Raw genomic sequence first — 20,292 nt, 5'->3', positions numbered from 1 at the left:
TACATACCGTTCCTTTAAATATTTCTATCTGAATTACACTCGTAAACAGATTTTCTGATCGTATTAAATAAACAGAACAGGGGCGGCCGGTGACTTCTTTTTTCGAGGGCGCTCGATGCAAAGTTCGTCACAACATGTATGTAGCCTGTCATGTGTGTGGTTGGTAATTTCAAAATATGTGTTCGGTGCGTCGAGTGAACCTGTGTGCATCACGTGTTTTGTCAAAATAAGTGCGTGCTGAAAGAGTTTATGATAAAAAAAGATGCTTGGGTTTGCCAGATACTCGCATAATCTCATGTTTAATCAGAATTTCCTGTTAAGGGAGTGTCTTGCGTATATTTTGTGAACGTGAGCGTCTCTTTTATCATAAACGGTTTTGACGTGTGTGCAACAGGCACTTATTTTGACAAAACACGTGATGCACATGGTTCACATGATGCAACAAACTCGAAAGAGCAGTCACGAGCCGCCACTGAAACAGAACACAATTAATTTCACTTACCACTATTATTACATACATAATTTCACAGTCAGTTAAAGGATAATTCCGGTATTTAACACTTTGAGTCTGATTTCTGGTTTGTTTTGGATGAACTACAGTGATGGACACTGAAATTTTGACAATGGGTCGTGTCTTGACTTTTTGACTCGTTTAGAAGCGTCTCTTGACTGCTTCAGAATGGAAGTCAATGGCCATGCACAATCATGTCATTAAAACAACACTTAACGTTAATTTTCAAAACTGTGCCACTCACCGAGTGGCCCGCGGCGTTCGCCGATGATCAAAAACAAGTTGTGTAGCGAAATACAGTTTCTGTCATGTTTTATTTGGCATTTGTAAAATTCCATTGACTTCTCTTGGAAGACTCATTGCTCGCTGATATATCACTCCGCCGCCGGGAAACAGAAAAGGGTCTGTTTACATGTGGTTGTAGTTTTTTCGCTCGGTTTCTCTCAGAAGAAATTTTCCCCATATTTGTAGGGCTGGAACAGAATATTCGAATATTCGTTCTGTGGGTTGAAATTCGATTTTCAGTTTTGAGATTCGAATATATATATAAAGATTTTACAGCGTTAATGCAGAGCTTTTGCCAAGCAGGAAGTGCGCTTCACGCTCCCACTCTATAGGTGGCGCAGAGAGACCAACATCCATAGCCAACAGCCACCAAACGCCACCAGTGGAAGAGATCAGGAAGAGATCGCCTCGAACGGAAAGCACGCTTCCTGCTTTGGCATTCACGCTAATAGTGTTGTAAATAACGTTCAGTTTCTTGCAAAAACTGATTGATTTGCTTCACAAGACGTCAATATGTCACACGGAGTTATGGGGGATTACTGTTGTTTTGGATATATATGCTTTAGCTCTTAAAGTGTGCGGATCTGTTGACTTGCATGACGGAGCACTGGGGTTTCTGCAAAATATCTTCTTTATTGTTCTGCTGATGAAAAACACATATTGGATGGTGTAAGTGTTATAAATAAACTTGATTTTGAAAGTATGCTACCGTTTTATTACAGTTTGTTGGACTACGTTCATTCATGCTTCAGACTCAAATATAGAGCGGAAGTATATACGCGGTTGTGAGGTATCTGAAAAAATATTTCCACTATAGCAAATAACACGGATTGAAATCATACATTGCGGCAATATATTTGTTTTTAATCATCAACGAACACCACGAACCACTCGGTGAGTAGTACAGTTTTGAAAATGAACGTTAAGTGTTGTTTTAATGACATGTTTGTGCATGGTCATTGACTTCCATTCTGAAGCAGTCAAGAGACACTTCTAAATGAGTCGAAAAGTCAAGACACGACCCATTGTCAAAATTTCTGTGTCTATCACTGTAGTTCATCCAAAACAAACCAGAAATGAGACTCAAAGTGTTAAATACCGGAATTATCCTTTAAGTGCCGGGAAAACCTAAAGCAAAACAAATGCGTAGCAGTTTTCAAATGTTCTTACTTGCATGATCTAAACCGAACATTTCTTTAGAATAAAAAATAATCAACGCCACGGAGGTGATTCTCATCCAAAAAATATTTTTACACAAATGATATCTCAACTAGCGGAAAACACTTTATTTAACTGGCCATGATGTATAAATACTATCTATGTATCAGCTGCTCATTTAGTCAGCTATCCATCTGTTAGATCGTTACACACTTGATCTTTCCTCAAAAGCGTCATTTCTTTTTCACTTCCAACTTTTCGTGGCGTGATATGAAAAGGAAGATGGGACATGAGAGATGAACCAGAAAGACAGTCAGACATTTTTCTTCTTCTTTTTCCACATTTTTAACATGACAGTTGCTCTTTGTGTTTATGTTGGCTGGGCTACAGTGGAGCTGAGAAATGCAGACGAGATGGAAAATTGTCCACAAGTCAGTCTGATGGGTATGTTAGAGAGAAGATGGAGGAGAATGCTTTTTTTTGTAGTTGCATGACATCACGTGTATGGGATACACTGCATTTATCAGAAAGATGTTTACATTTGAAAACATTAAATAAACCGGTAACACTTTATTACAGTGGCTTAGTTACACTTCACATGTAATTACTATAGTAATAACAGTAAATTATGCATAATTACATGTAACTAACCCCAACCATATAGTAAGTACATGTTCATCATTGTTACTCGGTACTTGAATGTATAATCACTGTAATAGTAACACTATAAAATAAACTGTAAGTAATACATATTTTTAATGGTTTGTTTTTATGATCTTATTTTCTATAAATGTCATTTTACCATAATACATTTATTTTATTTATTATGATCAAATACATGTATTTTATTTATTTATTTATTATATGATTCACACTTATTATTATTTGTTAAGAAATTTTTCAGTTTTGATTTGAGTTTATTTTTCTAACAAAAAAAATGTTATAAGATAAAAAAAAATCACAGATAAGATCTTAAATATCTCAATTATTAAAAGAAAAGCAAATGTAAAGTTGTGCTTAAAGCAGTAATTCTCAAAGTGTGGTTCGCCAGTGGTCCGCCAAAAGATGACCTAAACTAGGCAAGTGTTTATACAATCGTCACTTATTTAAGTAGATTTTTAATGCACTTGCAAAACTGTGATATCAGTTCTTGCCTTTCTGTTTTAATAACGTAAAAAATGGATTGGTGGCTAAATCAAATAGGAGTCTAAATAAAAGATCAAGCGTCAACTGAAAGCAGCTTAAATCCACAGATCTATTAGTTTTGTAATGTACTAGTTTTTGTTCATGTGTAAAATCCCTGTAATTCAGTGATTTTGGACATTAAGGGGAACTTTTTTTTTCAGTATTTTATTGTTACCATAGTTACAACCATAGACTTTATATACCCCACCACCTCAGTTTTAGTATGTTTAATTGCATTTTTTTTTCACATGTGCAGTTTGTTGTTCATATTAAGCTGCAACTCATTTCGCATTTACCTTTTCAAATGAAATAAAATTCATATAATAATTTCTGAACATAGCATTGCATTTGTTTAAAAAAAATAGTTTTGACTTGAAACAGTTGCATATTTAACTTAAACTTAGCTTATCCTTCCTATTTTGTTGTTTTTTGGGGGAGTGTTAGAGTGGGATTCTGTTAGGTGGTCCTCAGAACAAAATTGGAAGATAAAGTGGTCCTTGGGCTGAAAAAGTTTGAGAAACACTGGCTTAAAGGGATAGTTCACCCAAAAATGAAAATGTTGTCATAATTCAATCATATTTGTTTTTCCCACTATAGAAATGTTATGATTATTAACTTTTATGATACAGTTTGTGTATGTTTACAAGTTTACAGGAACATAAATATAGTATCTTTCACATGACTGCTTATCCGAGGGGCGCTAATTAAAAATAAGTGTTTGGAGTGTCGTGTGTGGTTCCTTTTTTCAAAACATGTGTTCTGCGCATCAAGAGATCCTGTGTGCATCACATGTTTTGTCAAAATAAGTGCCTGCTGCACACGCATCAAGACTGTTTATGATAAAAGAGACGCTCACGTTCACAAAATACATGCAAGAAACTCCCTTAACAGTATACTCTGATATGAGAGTATCTGGCAAACGTAAGCGTCTCTTTTATCATAAACCCTTTAGACGTGTCTGACCCTTTAGACGTGTCTGCAGCAGACACTTATTTTGACAAGACACATGATGCACATAGAATCTCTGGATGCTCAGAACAAATATTTTGAAAAAAGGAACCACACACATGATGGGCTACATACATGTTGTGAGAAACTTCGCATCGGGTGCCCTCAAAAAAAGAAGTCTCCAGCTGCCACTGGTTTGTTATGAACGTTATTGTTAAAGTATAGAGCTTGCTTTAAATAAACACATGGACCCTTAAATACAAAAAGTTCTACATCTAATACGCTGATGTAAGCTGCTATCTGAACCCTGCTGCTGGAAACATGTTGACCCTTGTCTTACAAACACCAAGTGTCATAATGTAGCACACGGGGGTCATCACTCCTCATCACATACAGTATTACACTGTGGCCAAGGGCAATGTTATTTAGTTATTCAAGCCCCCAGCTGCTAACATAGACACTGTGCTCACATGTTAATAATTAGCTACGAAACAGGGGTGCGATCCAAAGCAAGGCCGAAGCAGGTTATTCAATGCATCACAAATATAACAATCTCTCTCTGAGCTCATCATGTAAGCATTTGGGGAAAGTGTGATCGCCAAAAACATGTTTTAAAAAGGGATTCAACGGTCAAAAACCCCTTGAAAATATCTAAGGCGAGATAGAAATGCAGTCATGGGAAAAGTATTTGGCTTATTGGGCCATCACATAAAAACATGAAAGTTTAAAAGCAATGACTGCAATCTGCACCTTTGATATAACAACTAACAGAACATGGCTCAGAAACCACCTGGATATGATCTCATACAGTAAGAAAAAAAATTGGGAAAAAATAAAAATTCTGTCATCATTTACCTCCCCACGTTGTTGCAAACATATATGACTTGCTTTTCTTACGTGAAACACAAATGAATACAATTTTCAGACTGTTCTGGTCACTTTTCTATATGCAGTTATAATAAACAGAGAGTCTTTACATAAAGTATCCATAATTACTTTTTACCACTGTGACTGATTCTGAGCAGTTTCTGAACAAAGTCAACCAATTCATTGATTCATTGATAAGATTCAACTAAAAAGAAAGAGAATGGTTGTCTAGACCAGTGGTTCACAAACTTTTTCAGCGTGCGGCCCCCCTTGTGTACGGTGCATTCCTTTGCAGCCCCCCAAAGAAAATTTGTGACAAAAACTGTTCTAAAACTCAACATTTTAGTTTTAATTACATAGAATTCATGATAAATTAATGTATTTCATAAAATGTCATAAAACTGGGGCCCCCCTGGCACCATCTGGCGGCCCCCAGTTTGAAAACCACTGGTCTAGACAACTTCAGTTTGTTTAACACAGTGGTTCTCAAACTGGGGAACGCAAGATGGTGCCAAGGGCCATCAGTTTTATGACATTTTACAATACATTCATTTATCATAAATTCTGTGTTATTAAACCTCAGAAAAACAAGGCTACAAACTAACAGCACTACATTAAATAATTACCATATTTTCCGGACTATATGTCACTCCAGAGTATAAGTCGCATCAGTTGCATCAGTCAAAAATGAGTTTTGAGGAGGAAAAAACATATATAAGTCGCACTGGGCTATACGTTGCGTTTATTTAGAAAATTATTTCTCAAAATCCAAGAACAGACATTTAATCTGGAAAGGCAAGTTATTCAACTAAACAATAGCACAGAGCAGCATGCTGAATAGGTGTCCGTACATGTTAAAGTAACATAAACAGTTATTTACACGATAAACAATAACATACAGAACATACCTGAGAGGCTGAATAGGCTAAATTAACACGACAAGCCAAATCGAATTCAAAAAGGTCCCAAAGTCATTCCACATCACTGAATCCATTGAATTACATAAATACAGGAGCAGCACAGAGCGGACTCTCACGGCTGTAGATGCTTTATGGTTTCTCTTGGTTCATATTAAATAATTTTGACGTATAAGTCGCACCTGACTAAACGTTCCCGCCAAACTATGAAAAAAGTGTGACTTATAGTCCGGAAAATATGGTAAATATGTTTTGTTTTGTTTAATTAAAATTCCAATTTGAGATTATTTTATGTAATGAATTTTCCTTGGGGTGGAGGTGGCGCGAACGCATGCACCCTATTCAAGGGGGGCCGCACGCCGAAAAGTTTGAAAACCATAGGTTTAACACACAAAGATATCAAATGCCTAGCCTTAGAATATTTTAAATGTAATATTTGCAATAAACACAGCTATGATCGCTGCACCCAACAATTAAATGTCTCACTGCGCAATACTTGTTACTTTTGTCACGCTGCTATACTGTTGCATTATGTTAAAACGTTATATTATTCTAATTTGATTTAATTTCATTTTCACACTGTTGAATTTTTTTATTCATAACAATCTTGTACAAGTTTGTACTGTCGAGTTGCTTTTGAAACATTTGAGAAAATAAATATTTAAAATGAAAGTGTAATTTAAAGCTTTTTTAAAAGATAAACGGCAAAATATGTTTGCAGTTACGTATTAACAAGGTCTGGAAAATGTGCTAAAACATCTGTTCTGTTCTTGTTCTGTTGTGTTACTTTTGACCCACCTGTGTGTTACTTTCTTCCCAGCTGACAGGGTCAAAAGTAACAATGCGCTATTTATGTTCAAAGTGAAATTAAACAGAAGTCATTATACATTTGTTCAAAAATCCACCTGGTATTGATAGACCACACTTGTGAGTTATTGACCACAGCAAAAATATATCTCTGTCTAAAACATTAGCTTTTAAAACGTAAAATACTGTATATAGGGGAGAGCAGAGGCAAAAGTAAAAAATTTTAACAGTTTAAACACTCTAATTTGATTTAATTTAATATTATAATGACATAAATTTTTAACATAATGCAATATTAGCAGCGGGACGAAAGTAACACTACTGCCATTTAAACCCGATTTACTTTTATTTTAAAAAACTATGAAAAGTCAAACTTCAGGATGTGTTAGAGTACTAAATAAACTGTAGATTGATCATTATTGTAACACATGAAACGAGAAACACAATGCATTATAAGAAAAAAATTACCGCTTTTATGGTTGAAAACAGCTTTCTGGACCTACATGCGCAAAACGGTAAGGAAATAACGTTTTAATGGTTGTGTGCTAAAGATGCGGTCATAGTTTGAAATGCAAATGTTATGATGGCTCTTCTTCTTTCTGCTGCAAATGAGGGCATATGCAATTTGTATGGTAAGCTTCTTGCGGGCTACCATTTTTAATAATAATCCCAGTCTCACTTGAGAACTCCTGTCTTGCACGTGTGACCTCGTGTTGTTTCTTTCGCATCACTTCTCATGTGCGTTTGGTTTTGAGACATAGTTTGCGGACTGGGAGAAAGTTGTCTGCGATTCTTCCTACAGTAAAGTCATGCAGTGTGAAAACCCCTGTCGCCAATCCATCATGCAATCTGAAACAGCAGCAACTGAACGCTACCCCAGATTGTCACACAGTGTGAAAACATCTGTGACCCAACTAGTTTGAAAATCATGAAGTCTGAACTCGGCATTACAGTCAGATAACAACAATACGTAAGCAATACTAACGCTGAAATATTCTAATCCAGGCTGTTTAAAATGTTTTTCAAAGGCTGTAATTTTTACCTAAATGCTACTACAGTAACATAATCTAAAACAAGATAATATCACAAAAAAGATTGTGTGATTGAGCACAAAAGTTAACCAACTAATACAGACTTAAATGGGTTAAATGAAAAAAACATATTTTGTCGTCCTGCAGATTTTATGAATCGCCTATCGCTCATCTGGTAGCGAATGATGTTTGCAACCAGGGGGCGTCACTAGGCCCTTTTTAGGGGGGCTTCAGATCAAAAATTCTGCCCAGCCCCCCTAAAAAAATATTTGATTCATTAATTTGTGATCGCTTCAGTCCCCTATAAAAACTCTTTAGAAAGGCGGCATGCTGCGTCAAGTTTCGGCTCCTCCCCTGATCTGGGTCAGCATGGATTTAGCGCGCTTTTCAATCCGCAAGGAGGCCGAGCAGAGCGAACATCAGTAGTACAAGTTGTGTGCAGGGCGGACTGCCCATTTTGGTCTGGCGGCTGTTCTGACCAGCCGTGCAGTCAGCTCAGGTTGACACGTGAAATAATATGATATGAATGAATGACGGACCTCTTAAAATCTACGAGTCAGTCAATCGCGGTGTGAAAATGCCACCACATGACCTAACAGTGACAACCCAGCTGCCTTTTTGGCTTTATCTAACAAATATGCAGCGCAAAGGAAAAGCAGAGAGAGACAGACGCAGCGAGATGCTGCAAAATCACAGAAATATTCGCCAAGAAGGGAGCAGGTCAGTCAAGTTACCATTAAAAGCATATTGCTGATTAACGTTACATGTTTTAAAGTCAGGTGCTGGCGTGATGCATTGCTTTATGTACAGTTCTGAACGCATCAGGCAGATAATTTCATGCAGCGAAACACCGGGTGATTGTGAAGTTTATCCTTTTATAAAACTTGTTTTTTTGTGGAAAAACTGGATCAAAAGTGCAAATCGAGCTTTTTATGGCCATTTCACCTTATATTTGCAGTTCTTTAAAATAACTTTTTTTTTTAATCTAATAATATAATTAAAGTATTTTGAACAACATTTGAACTCCTTCCTTTTAAAAAGTGTATGCCACCGGTGTATTTGTCTGTGGTATGGTAGTATACATTGTGTATTCCTAGTATGTTTTTGAGGGTTCACCTCCTACAGTATAGACATAGGGGCTGTTTCCCAGACAGGGCTTAAGTGTAGTTCAAGACTAAAATGCATGTTTGAGTTTTAGTTCTTAATTAAAAGTAGCTTGCACTAATATAAAATACATCAGTCACATTGTTTTGTCTCAAGATTTTTGTAAGGTATGGTTGTAAAAACTACATAAGCATCCTAATATAACTAAGGCTTAATCTAAACCCTGTCCTGAAAACCACATCATACTGCATCTTGACAACTCAGTATTAAAGGTTCTCTAAGCGAATTCACGCGTTTTAGACCATAAAACATTTGTTGTTACATACAGCAAAAATCTCCTCACTATCTGCTTGCTTCCTGTCTGCTGATCAAACTGTGAAAAAACGCGATCTTTGTAGACAGCCCAGCCTCCACAAACTGCAATAATAGCAAACTGGCCAAACCTACACCAGAAACCATAACAAAGTGTTCTAACCAATAAACGCCAAGAAGGATTTGGGGGTTGGGTTTGGGCGCGTTCATGAAAACACGGAAGGGAGGGGGAGGGGGAGGCGTTAACTACGCTCAGTTTGTTTGAAAACACATTTCAAAAATCAACACACAGATTCGCTTAGAGAACCTTTAAGGTCCCCTTTTTTATATTTTACATCTGTATAAATTTGTTCCCAGATTAACACAGGGGCTATATCAACTAATAATAGTAACCTATAATATAAAACCACAATAAAACAGTAAAAACAGTAAAATGATGTGTTTGTACTGGAAACGTGTATGTGTATTTGCACAGTGAATTATGAATCAGGAAGTCTTCATTTAAAAAAAATCTCCATTCCCAACTGAAAATGTTCTAGTCCCATATATGAAACACAGGGAATACAATGGAATAGTGGATTGCAATAAGGTTAGTAGTATACAACCCTACCATAACAGTCAAATAATATTTTTTAATCATACCCCACTGGGGCTGAGCCCCCTAAAATGAAAATCCTAGAATCGCCCCTGTTTGCAACACCTATACCATGGGGTTAATTCCTAAAAAAACCCACACAAACCTACATTAAATGCACTACATGTGAATTGTAAGTCAAATCGGTTTGCAACAACATGAGGGTGAGTGAATAAAGATAGAAATCTGTATGAACTACCCCTTTAAATAAAGCAAAAAGTCAAATTAGCAAATTAAACAGGCAAACCTACTTTGATGGGAAAGTTTGGCGATAATACAGGGTAATGCAGAAGAAATGCTGGATTTAATAAGCCGAATCACCTTGAGATCAGAGAACAGCTCCCTATGACTGCACGCAAGCCAAGTGATACTCAAATGAGACGATTAGGATGGTCTGTACTGCTGATGAGTGTTTATATCATTCTCTGTTTTCAGGGAGTGGTGTACAATCCTTTAAGATGGTCCTTCATCTCATTTTTAAAAACACATTCATTTTCATCCAAATGCTATTTTGGCTTCTCAGGTCGGAGCAACCTCATTTTTGTCAGCTTAGGTTTTTCTGAAAACATCATTAAATGTACCAGACAGCTAGTTAGGAGCAAATCAAGGAATGGTTCTGCTTAAAACAATTATGTGTTTTTAATGATATACAATTTTATCATTATATTTTTATACAGTATATTTTTAATGACGTAATTACCAAATCCTGAAACAACAACTGAAAGGTAGTAATCTAAATCTGACTCAGGGATAATTGGAAGGACGCTGTAACCATCTGTGGTCTTATACCTGCCCGGGAAGCGTATCACAGCTGCTAACAGTACAGAAAAATATCGAACCTTATTCTTTCAAAGCACCAGATTTCCGCCTCCTTGCACCTGCAATAATTGCACCACAATGGATGTACTGTATGTAGCACAACATTTTGCTGTAAAAATAAATAAATAAGGATAAACAGCAGCTTTCAGGGTTTTTTCACAGTACATGGACGAGTAATGAGGGGCTACCTGTAATTACATACAGCTGCTGTCTTCCCTGACGAACGCTAATTGCCAATAATGATTTTGGAGTGCTGTAAAATTCGCAGGCTGGGCTCTGGCATCGTGGTGGGGAGCCCTTTAACCACTGAGAAACCGCGTTAATCTCAGTCGCTGACTTATCGAAAATCTACGCTCACCTGTTTGCCATCACTTTCATGAGATGATAACAGGTTTATTGGAGTCATAATGTACAGGTGGGGGTTTAAAGGTCCCACTCGGGCACGAGGCTTTGTGAAAGCTTCGGCATGGGAAAAAACATGGATCGGGGAGTGTTTGGATAAAAAATAAGATTTCAATAATTAAACGGCAACTGTAACATAATAATTAATAAGTTATTATGTTGCAAAGGTGTGTGGTAAAAGGAAAACACTAGGGCGAGTCTAAGTGGGCAAATTTGAGCAAAATTTCTTTCCCATGCTTGGATAAAATAAGGATATGGGTTCTAAATTAACCTACACATTAACCTACAATGTACAAAATTACTTAAGTGCAACATTTTCATTGCTAAAAAACATTGTTATTTTGTGTATTTTGTATAATACAATGTGTTTGCATGGTTTATGGTTAAAAAACACATTCTTTTCTACCGTACATTTTCGTAGCTCCATATTTCACTCTCTTCCTGAAATGCATGGATTATGTACAAAACTCATTGATTTGAAAAGCTATGTGTCCCTGATTGGCGACCTAATATGTATGTTGTGATTGGTCTGAATACATCTGACGTAAGCCGAAAAGTGACGCTCATTAACATGTTTGAAAGATTCCCTCACAATGCAATGCTGACAGGAGTTAACTTACAGGTGAAAACTAAATGTATAATACTGTCGGTAGCACTTTATTTTACAGTATGTGTACGTACATATATGGTAAATAAGTTGTACTTACCGACAAATGTGTGGTACTTACTTTTAGGTATCTACATGATAATTAATTGGTATCATTACTGTACTTACCAGTGGTACATACTTGGTAGTTATTATGTAACTCTAGATAAGTACTGGGTAATAACATATACATACTTATATGTATATGTAGGTATACTGTAACTAACGAGAAACATTACTGTACTTACAAACAAATGTACAATATAAGTATTTTGTATTTACAGGAAAGTTAGGGTAAATGACAGGTATTTATAGTGTACATATATGATAACTAATATCAAACACTACTGTACTTACAAATTGTATATACATGATAAGTGTGTGGTACCTGCAGGCCAGTGTAAGTTAATGACCGGCACATATGGTGTATGTATACTGTAACTAACAAGAAACACTACTGTACTTACAAATTGTATATACACGATAAGTGTGTGGTACCTGTAGGCCAGTGTAAGTTATACTTAAACCATACGTATATGATAACTAAGAACAAACATTACTGATGTGCCATTTTGGTACTCAGTATTTTTGTCCTTTAAACCAAGCATTAAATAACCGTATACATTAACTACTGGGTACATTTATTTGTACTTCCATGGTAACTGCATGGAAACAGGACTGTAAAATAAAGTGTTGCTTTTTACACAGTTATTACATAGGACCTACCACCTAAGATATAGCATCATATACATGTCACTGTGAGGCAAACCCAACCATAGTAAGTACAACTTATTTACCATATATGTACAAGGTAAGTACACGTACTGTAAAATAAAGTGCAACCATAATGTCGGTATTGTCCACGTCTTGTCCGCATCATCGTTTACTTTGAGGTTTGTATCTTTTGCATATTGTTAACATGTACAAATCTACACTTACACACCAAAGAAAATGTAAAAACGTAAATAGGACCATAGTTGCTTTTTAAAAAAGTAGGGTGAATTCATTTGTATAACCAAGTTGTTTAACTTTATGCTGCTTTTTTACAGTGTATGCTGTGTTGTTTCAACTTAAAATGCTGCATTGTTTGAACTCATGGTTGGGTCATATGAACATTTTAGGTTAATTTATACTAATGGTTGGGTTTGTTTATATTTTATTTGAAACAACCCAGCATTTTTTGAGTCCAGGGAAAATAAATGCAGGGCATTTTAATCTAGCCAAATCTATATATACATTCTATTAACATTTTTTAAATAACATCAATAAGTTGTCATGTTGTGACTTGTGGCTGAAATGTAAAGTATCAGATCATCATTTGTTTCATTTTTGCGTGCTGTTTGGGGCAAATTTATCTGAATTACAGGGTACATTATATTATAATAATAGATTGCATGACAAAATAATAGCACCAGAGTTTTGGCTAACACAGGAAAATGGCTAAAAATGTGTTGACATTGTGATCAGAGCTTTACTCCATCCAAAAGTAATACGGGGTAAGTAAAAAAATGACAGGTTTCGTTTTACAACTAAAAAGTCAAAACGATGCACTTGATGTCTGATTTATTTGCTATGACTGTAAACACCTCCAACAAAACAAATCTTTTGAACATCTTTTAAAGATTTGATGTTACTAACTTGGCAAGTGTACACTGTAAAAAATGCACTCTGAATTTAAAACAACTTGGTTATGCTTGAATGAAGCATAAATGTCTCATAAATGTCACTACATAGGCAGGGCCCGGTATATCAAAGCGTATATCACTGATACACATTTAAACCTCATGGTCATAACTTGTATCTCCATTTCTAGTTGTACATCAACCTACTGACATCATCCAGTTTGCTTTTATGAACTTTTGATTGTTAAGGCGGTGGAACTTTGAACACGGAAGCCTGTGGAAACCCTGTGAAAAAAACATCCTGTAAAGTTATCTTATCTGTGCCGTTGTGAATTTCAAAGGTTTACATGTATATTGTTGTGTGCCCAGAGAGCAGTAAATTGTGTGGGCTTGTGTGTTTATTGAGGAACGATTGCAATTGTACCAGCACTGCCGATACCTTTACATGTATATCAAACATTCCTCAGCACCTCTGCTTATCACATTTGCCCTCTCTAAACGTATAAATATGACACTTCTATCAGAGGCAAACACGTTTTGGACCTCTTGCGCAAGTTAAATGTGATCTATATTGTGAGAAGTAAGTGTAATGCGAAGCTTGTCCCGCATGTTTCAGATAAAGAACAAGAAAGAGATACCGCCTTACTAAATTGTACAAAGTGAAATGAATGGCATTTTTGACGACACGCCCATGCAGGAATTATGATTCAAAATATTTATGGCCTGACTGTTAAAGGAAAACAAAACCGTTTTTCAATATTTTAATATGTTCTTACCTCAACTTAGACAAATTAATACATACATAACTTTTTTCAATGCGTGCACTTAATCTTTGTACAGAGCGTTGTGAATGTGTTAGTATTTAGCCTAGCCCCATTCATAGGATCCAAACATGAATTTAGAAGCCACCAAACACTTCCATGTTTTCCCCAATTTAAAGACTGATACATGAGTTGTTACACGAGTAAGTATGGTGGCACAAAATGAAACTTTTGTTTGGAGCCATAGGAATGAATGGGGCTAGGCTAAATGCTAACATATTAAAAAGATTACAAGTGCACGCATTGAAAAAGATAGGTAGGCTATGTATTAATTCATCTAAATTGAGGGTAATAACCAGTGTTGTTTTTGTTTTTGGCAGCCCTTTTAGTTTTAGTCTTAGTCTTAGTCTTTTGGACTAAAATGCTTTTTAGTTTTAGTCACATTTTAGTCACTTATAAACTTGATAGTTTTAGATAAGTTTTAGTCGACGAAAACACAATAAGGTTTGAGTCAAGTTTTAGTCGATGAAAACGCAAAAAGGTTTTAGTCTAGTTTAAGTCAATTTTAGTAAAAAAAGTAGTTTTTAACTAATTAATTTAGGTTAAAAGTGTGGTGTGTTTAATACTATTAAAATGCATTAAAGTTGTCCCTGAGGGCTTGCCGTTGTGCCTTTTGCGCATGTCATAACAAAAAAGTTGAGCCTGATATACCCTCATGTTGAGTTTGCGTGTTACGCTGACACCTCGCTTACAAAGTTGAGAAACGCGTGCCTTGTCTTGTTATTTAAATACACCACAAAAAGTATTGGAAATGGGCTTAGGTTTGACAAGTAGATACATGTAAAACCTTAAGCTTACCATGAAATGTGTCACAAGCCGATTGTCGAGTAAAATTAAATGTATATGATATGTTAACAGCGTGACTTGTTAGTTCCCTGCTGAAAAAAACAGCATACCAGCAATACCAGCATATGTTGTGTTTTGGTGCTGGTTTGCTAGTGAACACCAGCTAAACCAGCATCAAACCAGCATCAGCACCAGCATAAGCATCACGTAAACCAGCATCAAACCAGCATTAGCACCAGCTAAACCAGCACCAAACCAGCATTAGCAACAGCATCCCATGCTGGTCAAACCAGCAAGATCAGCATATGTTGTGTTTTGGTGCTGGTATGCTGGTGACCACCAGCTAAACCAGCATAGACCAGCATTAATCCCATGTTGGTCCATGCTGGTTTGATGCTCTTTTTTTTCAGCAGGGTTACCTTTAAAAAAATATTAGCGTGATGAGCCTTCAGGTGCCGCTTGAGGTTGGTGGTATTCTTCCCACCTAGTTTTTGGCCACATTTACCGTTGTCTCCCAATATACATTCATCTTTTCTTTCTGATGGATTATACTGAAAGTATGTCTATAAATCACCTCGTCGTTTCCGTTTATTGGCGTCACCGCCACGGTCCTTCGAACTCACCACAGCCGCAGGTGTGTTATTGTTGTGTGAAATCTGGTGCACGTGCGCGGTATGGTGGCAGCGGGTGGTGGGCGTACCCAAAACAAGGATAGGAAGCGGCAGCATTGCTGATACTTTTTAGCCCAAAACAGACAGATTTCACGCAAAATAGGCAGAAATTACATGCATTGTGAACGTCAGACTTATAATCATTTTCGTTCCGTCTCTTCTCGTCAACGAAAACTCGTCATGTTTTCGTCACCTTAGAGACATTTTTAGCTAGTCATCGTCGCGTTAGCATCATAAAAAAGGTGCGTCAACGAAATCATTTCGTTATCATAATCATTGACGAAAACAACACTGGTAAGAACATAGTAAAATATTAAAAAACGGTGGTGTTTTCCTTTAAAAGCAGAGCAAAAAATTCTAATTTACTGATAACACACAAAACTTTAAATAGCAGACAGGTTTTGCAAATAGCTAACAAAAATTATCTTTATCAAAGACCTAAAAATATCAATTTATTTAACGTAAGTGTCTTCTGAACCATTTAAAAGTTATACATTTACCCACGATAATACATAGCCGATGGTCATGCATTTCTGTACATGCTCGGAGATTCGAGTGAAATGGCCTTGGATTTAGAGTCTTGGCAGACTCTCAGGAAATTAAATTTAATATGGGGATGTGCACAGTGGTGAAAAAAACATCGCTGGTAATTGGAACGGAAGGATCCGGGTGGGGTGAAGGGGGGGTTTAGGAGAAATTGAGATGTTGTCACCCAGTCGTCCCTATCATCGCCTGGGCACTGAGGAAAAGCAATTAGGGAGTCAGAGGAAGGTGTCAGAGATTTCTACACAATCCAAGAGAGCAGAACGTCGGGCGGCCAGGGGGCCACGACTGTTAGAGGGGTGCGGAGTAATTGGGGCTGGGGGTGACAGATTGAAATCATTAAGGCTTCGTGTTTGTTTAAATGTGCTTTTGCGTTTAATGAGTAGACCTGCCTATTAATTTCCCACTGTAAATCAAGATTCCTCGCCTCCGTGATTGCACTGGCAGTACTGCTCGCATTAAAAACATAATTGATCCTTAATACGGTTAGAGCTGTTAGGGATCAAATGCATTTATGGGTATCTCGGACGGTGCCGGTCATGTTACGCTGTGCGCGTTACAATAGGCCTAATGGCGACGTGTAGCGCTGCAGAATGGTGGGCCGCTGTGTATCGGTTTTCATTTTTTTGGCACAAAACAATGAGATTAATACCAATCTCTTTTCTTTATTCTTGTTGTAATGAAGGCACGCAGAGATTCAATTGGGCCAGCACTGATTGAAGCAGGAGGCTGAGGAAAATTAAAAGTATTCCTAAACCATTCATCAGCCCCTTTTTCCACATCTCCAATGAAGTTGGCCGTATCCCTCCATGGCACTGGCCTCCCAACCATCATGGCCTGAATCAGATGGTAGATTATGTTCTGCTAAAAACCGTCGTCCCAAAGGCTCTCCGCTCCCTTCATAGAGAGCGAAGAGAAAAGAGGGGAAAATAGAGGAGTGAAAATGACTGTGGCCCAGCAGGGGGGTCCATGCTAATGAACAGGTGGTGTGGGAGAGGGAAGGTTAAGCCCGTTCGGGTGGGTGTCTCTGGAACCCCGTGCTGCGTGGACAGATGTGCGGACGTGCGCTTCTCATCCCCCGCCTGTTCTGCCAAACCAGTAGCCTGTGTTCAAAATGCTCTCATTTATCCCTCTTTGTTCTTTGTTATTTTTGGACCGGCTCACGGGCAGCCAAATTGTCTCTCTCCGAGGAAAATCACGTTCTTCTGCTCTCTATCTCGTTTGTTCTTCTCCGTGTCTATTGTGGAACAATGTTGCCGAATTCTGCGTGACACTTGGCTCGCTGTGACAATGGTATAAAAATGTGGCTAAAGAACCCAAAATGGGCTTTTGTTATCATTGCCAAGAAGCTTAGAGAGGGACGCAAAGAGCATCGCTGTTCAAAATGAGGGCTGTCACGTGAGACCTCTGACCTTGTGTTTGAGTACAGGAAGCGAGCGCTAAAATGGAGAATATAAACGTTATCAGCGTGATGTTGGATGGTTAGGTCTCAGCAGGTGTCACTTGAAAGATATTCGGTTTCTCAGTCGCGATTACTCAATCGAAATGCTAAAGCAGAGCTTCTTAACCTACTTTGGGCCACCGCCATTTTTTTTAAGATTTCAAAATTCCCACACCCCCACATAACGGAATAAAGCTAACATACAAGTTGCAAAGTACAATTTGTTTGGCTGTGAATGTAAAAGGTTACGGAAAAAATTTTAAGGTTCTTTGGAGACCCTAAATGGTTCTTCTGTGAGTAACCATTTATAGAGCCTTAATTTTTAAGAGGGCATGCATCACAAAAGGCACTATTTAAAAGCAATGTAGTAAATAAAAAGTAGTTCCGTTCTTAACCCACAAAACTTTATTTATAAAGGTCGTAGCTTTTTTTAAGAAATTCAGCTATTTAACAAAATTATTAGATAAAAAATGGAGTTTATAGATGTCTCATAACTCAATGTGCATTACTGCCTACCCAGTGCGAGATCACAAAGCCAAGTTTGAGAACCTCTGCGCTAAAATGTTGTGGTAAGGCGTCAGTTGCCTCAACAGTGGAAAAAACAATGATGAGATCAAAACATCTGACTGATGAGAGGTACCGTGATAATCCACGAAGAGTCAGACAGTACAAATGTGAGTCAATGTGGAAATCACCTGCTTACTGTTGTTCTTTCTCTTTAGCTGTTCAACGCTGCACCTGCCACCACAATGGAGGAGGAAAAATCAGTTAACAGAGTATCTCCTCACAGACGCTCCTATTGCTGTTTCTCTCATTACTGTCTGACTCAGGCTGCCGGCCCGGGCCTGCAAGTTTCACTTTGACACACATACACCAAAAGGAGACCAAAACCCCCGCTTGCCACATCAAGCTGAGCAAATGACAACTTCTAGTTGTGTCGCACAATACGCCGTCGCACAAAAAAACTGAAGAAAAAAAGCGGTTAACCCAAAACTACCGTCACTGATTTTTTGGCGAGCGCATGCAAGGCTGGAGGTCAGTGGGGATTTTTGAAATTTTTTTCTGTCGCCTGACACCCACTCAGCGTGCCCGTTCTTTGAGCGAGGCGGCACGGCCACCTGCCTGCATTGTGGCCGGCAGCTTTGGAGCGCGGCAGGGGGGCCTGCAGGGACGGCCGAGCGCGCAACATGTTCCGGCGAGTTTGTTTGGAAACCGGCGAGCTGGGCCAGAGCGCTGATCAGGGCTAAGACTGAGCCAACAACAGCTGACAGACATACACGCCCACTCTCTCACTCACAGCCACTCGCTCAAGACCGCCTGCCTCAATTTTTTCCTCTTCCTTTTTTCTACTGTGCTCCCCATGCTCTCTTCCTCTCTGTAGGGGTCTGAAATCACACTTTAATTGCCCAATCTTTGCCCTCTGACCACTGTCGCTTCGTTTTTGTGTGTGTGTGTGTGTCCCACAGGTGTGATGTCATCACTAATAGCCCAGGCAGAGAGCACAGGTGAATCTTTATGGTCTCATTATCTCTGTGGTTTAACTGACAGAAGCGGTCCACCTGAACAAGCCTCTGTACTCCCCTATGACTAATTTACGCTGAGCTATATATTACCGTGCCACTGCTAAACGGCCCACCGCGCAAGCAACGTGACCGAATATTCAAAAACGGCTCTCGTGTGCCACAGTGTCACACAATTATGTTAGTAATGGTGATGCGTCTCATTTTGATAATTTATTAGAACACGTAGTTATCTTGTTCATGTGGTCCGTGAGGACATTTATGCGTTCTGCTTATTAATATTCACACATAATTTAACTGAAAAGTGGGAATATACCTGCATTTCAATTACTACAAAAACACCCAGAAGGCAGGGTAAAACACATGCACAAAAAGCTCCGTGCATTTCTAAAAGACAGGAAATCTGGAGCTATACAAATGTACGGTATGTGGAAATAATGTTTTTTTTAAATCATAAACCAAACGAACACATAACGTTGTTTTTTAGCAAAGATATAGGTGCCCTTTAAAAAGGCAGTAGCTAAAGAAGCAGCAACTAAAAAAATGCAAAGAAACATATCTAAAAGTCAATCCCACAATGCATTGCAACAAGCATTGAGGAGTTCAGATGCAAAACCTAGTTTTCTTGTAAATACGCATTTGTATGCGTATGTTTAGGTTCAGTAATTTCATTTGTTAGTTATTGAAATGTCTTTTTTTCACAAATGTCACTTTAGTCATTTCATTGCTTTTTAACAAATTTGAAAACAAAGTCTTTCAATGCAAAACCCTCTAAGTCCATGCAAGCATTTTGGCAAAAAACTCCACTTCTAAAAAATCCACTTCTTTGGAAAGGCTTAAGAGTTGCAAAATGACTAAAGATGCAACTTGAAATATTGCAAATGATAAAAGTCAAAATGAACAAAATAAACCTCACATTAATAGGGCGCTGTGATGCACACATCTGGGTTTTATTTACTGGACACAATGGACACACGTTTAAATGCAATCCATGCTGTCATTCATCCAATTTATCTTCTGTGCTCTTATAAGACTTTGCTGAAAAAAATGTATGTGTTGTTTAGTGGATTCTGCCAACAAGCGGTACTTCTGAATGGCCCAAGGCTGGGATTAAGTGAATTTAAGAATTTAACAAATGTGTTTGAAGAACATTTAATACATTATGTAAGCATTTGATTAATACAATTTTCTCGTTTTTGACGGTGGTCGCGTTTAGTGGTTTTTTCATCAATGCATATTTTATATGTCAGATTAAAGGATTA

This window comes from Misgurnus anguillicaudatus, chromosome 7, assembly GCF_027580225.2.
Source record: "Misgurnus anguillicaudatus chromosome 7, ASM2758022v2, whole genome shotgun sequence".
Classification (NCBI taxonomy): Eukaryota; Metazoa; Chordata; class Actinopteri; order Cypriniformes; family Cobitidae; genus Misgurnus; species Misgurnus anguillicaudatus.
This window is presented reverse-complemented; position numbering follows the sequence as displayed.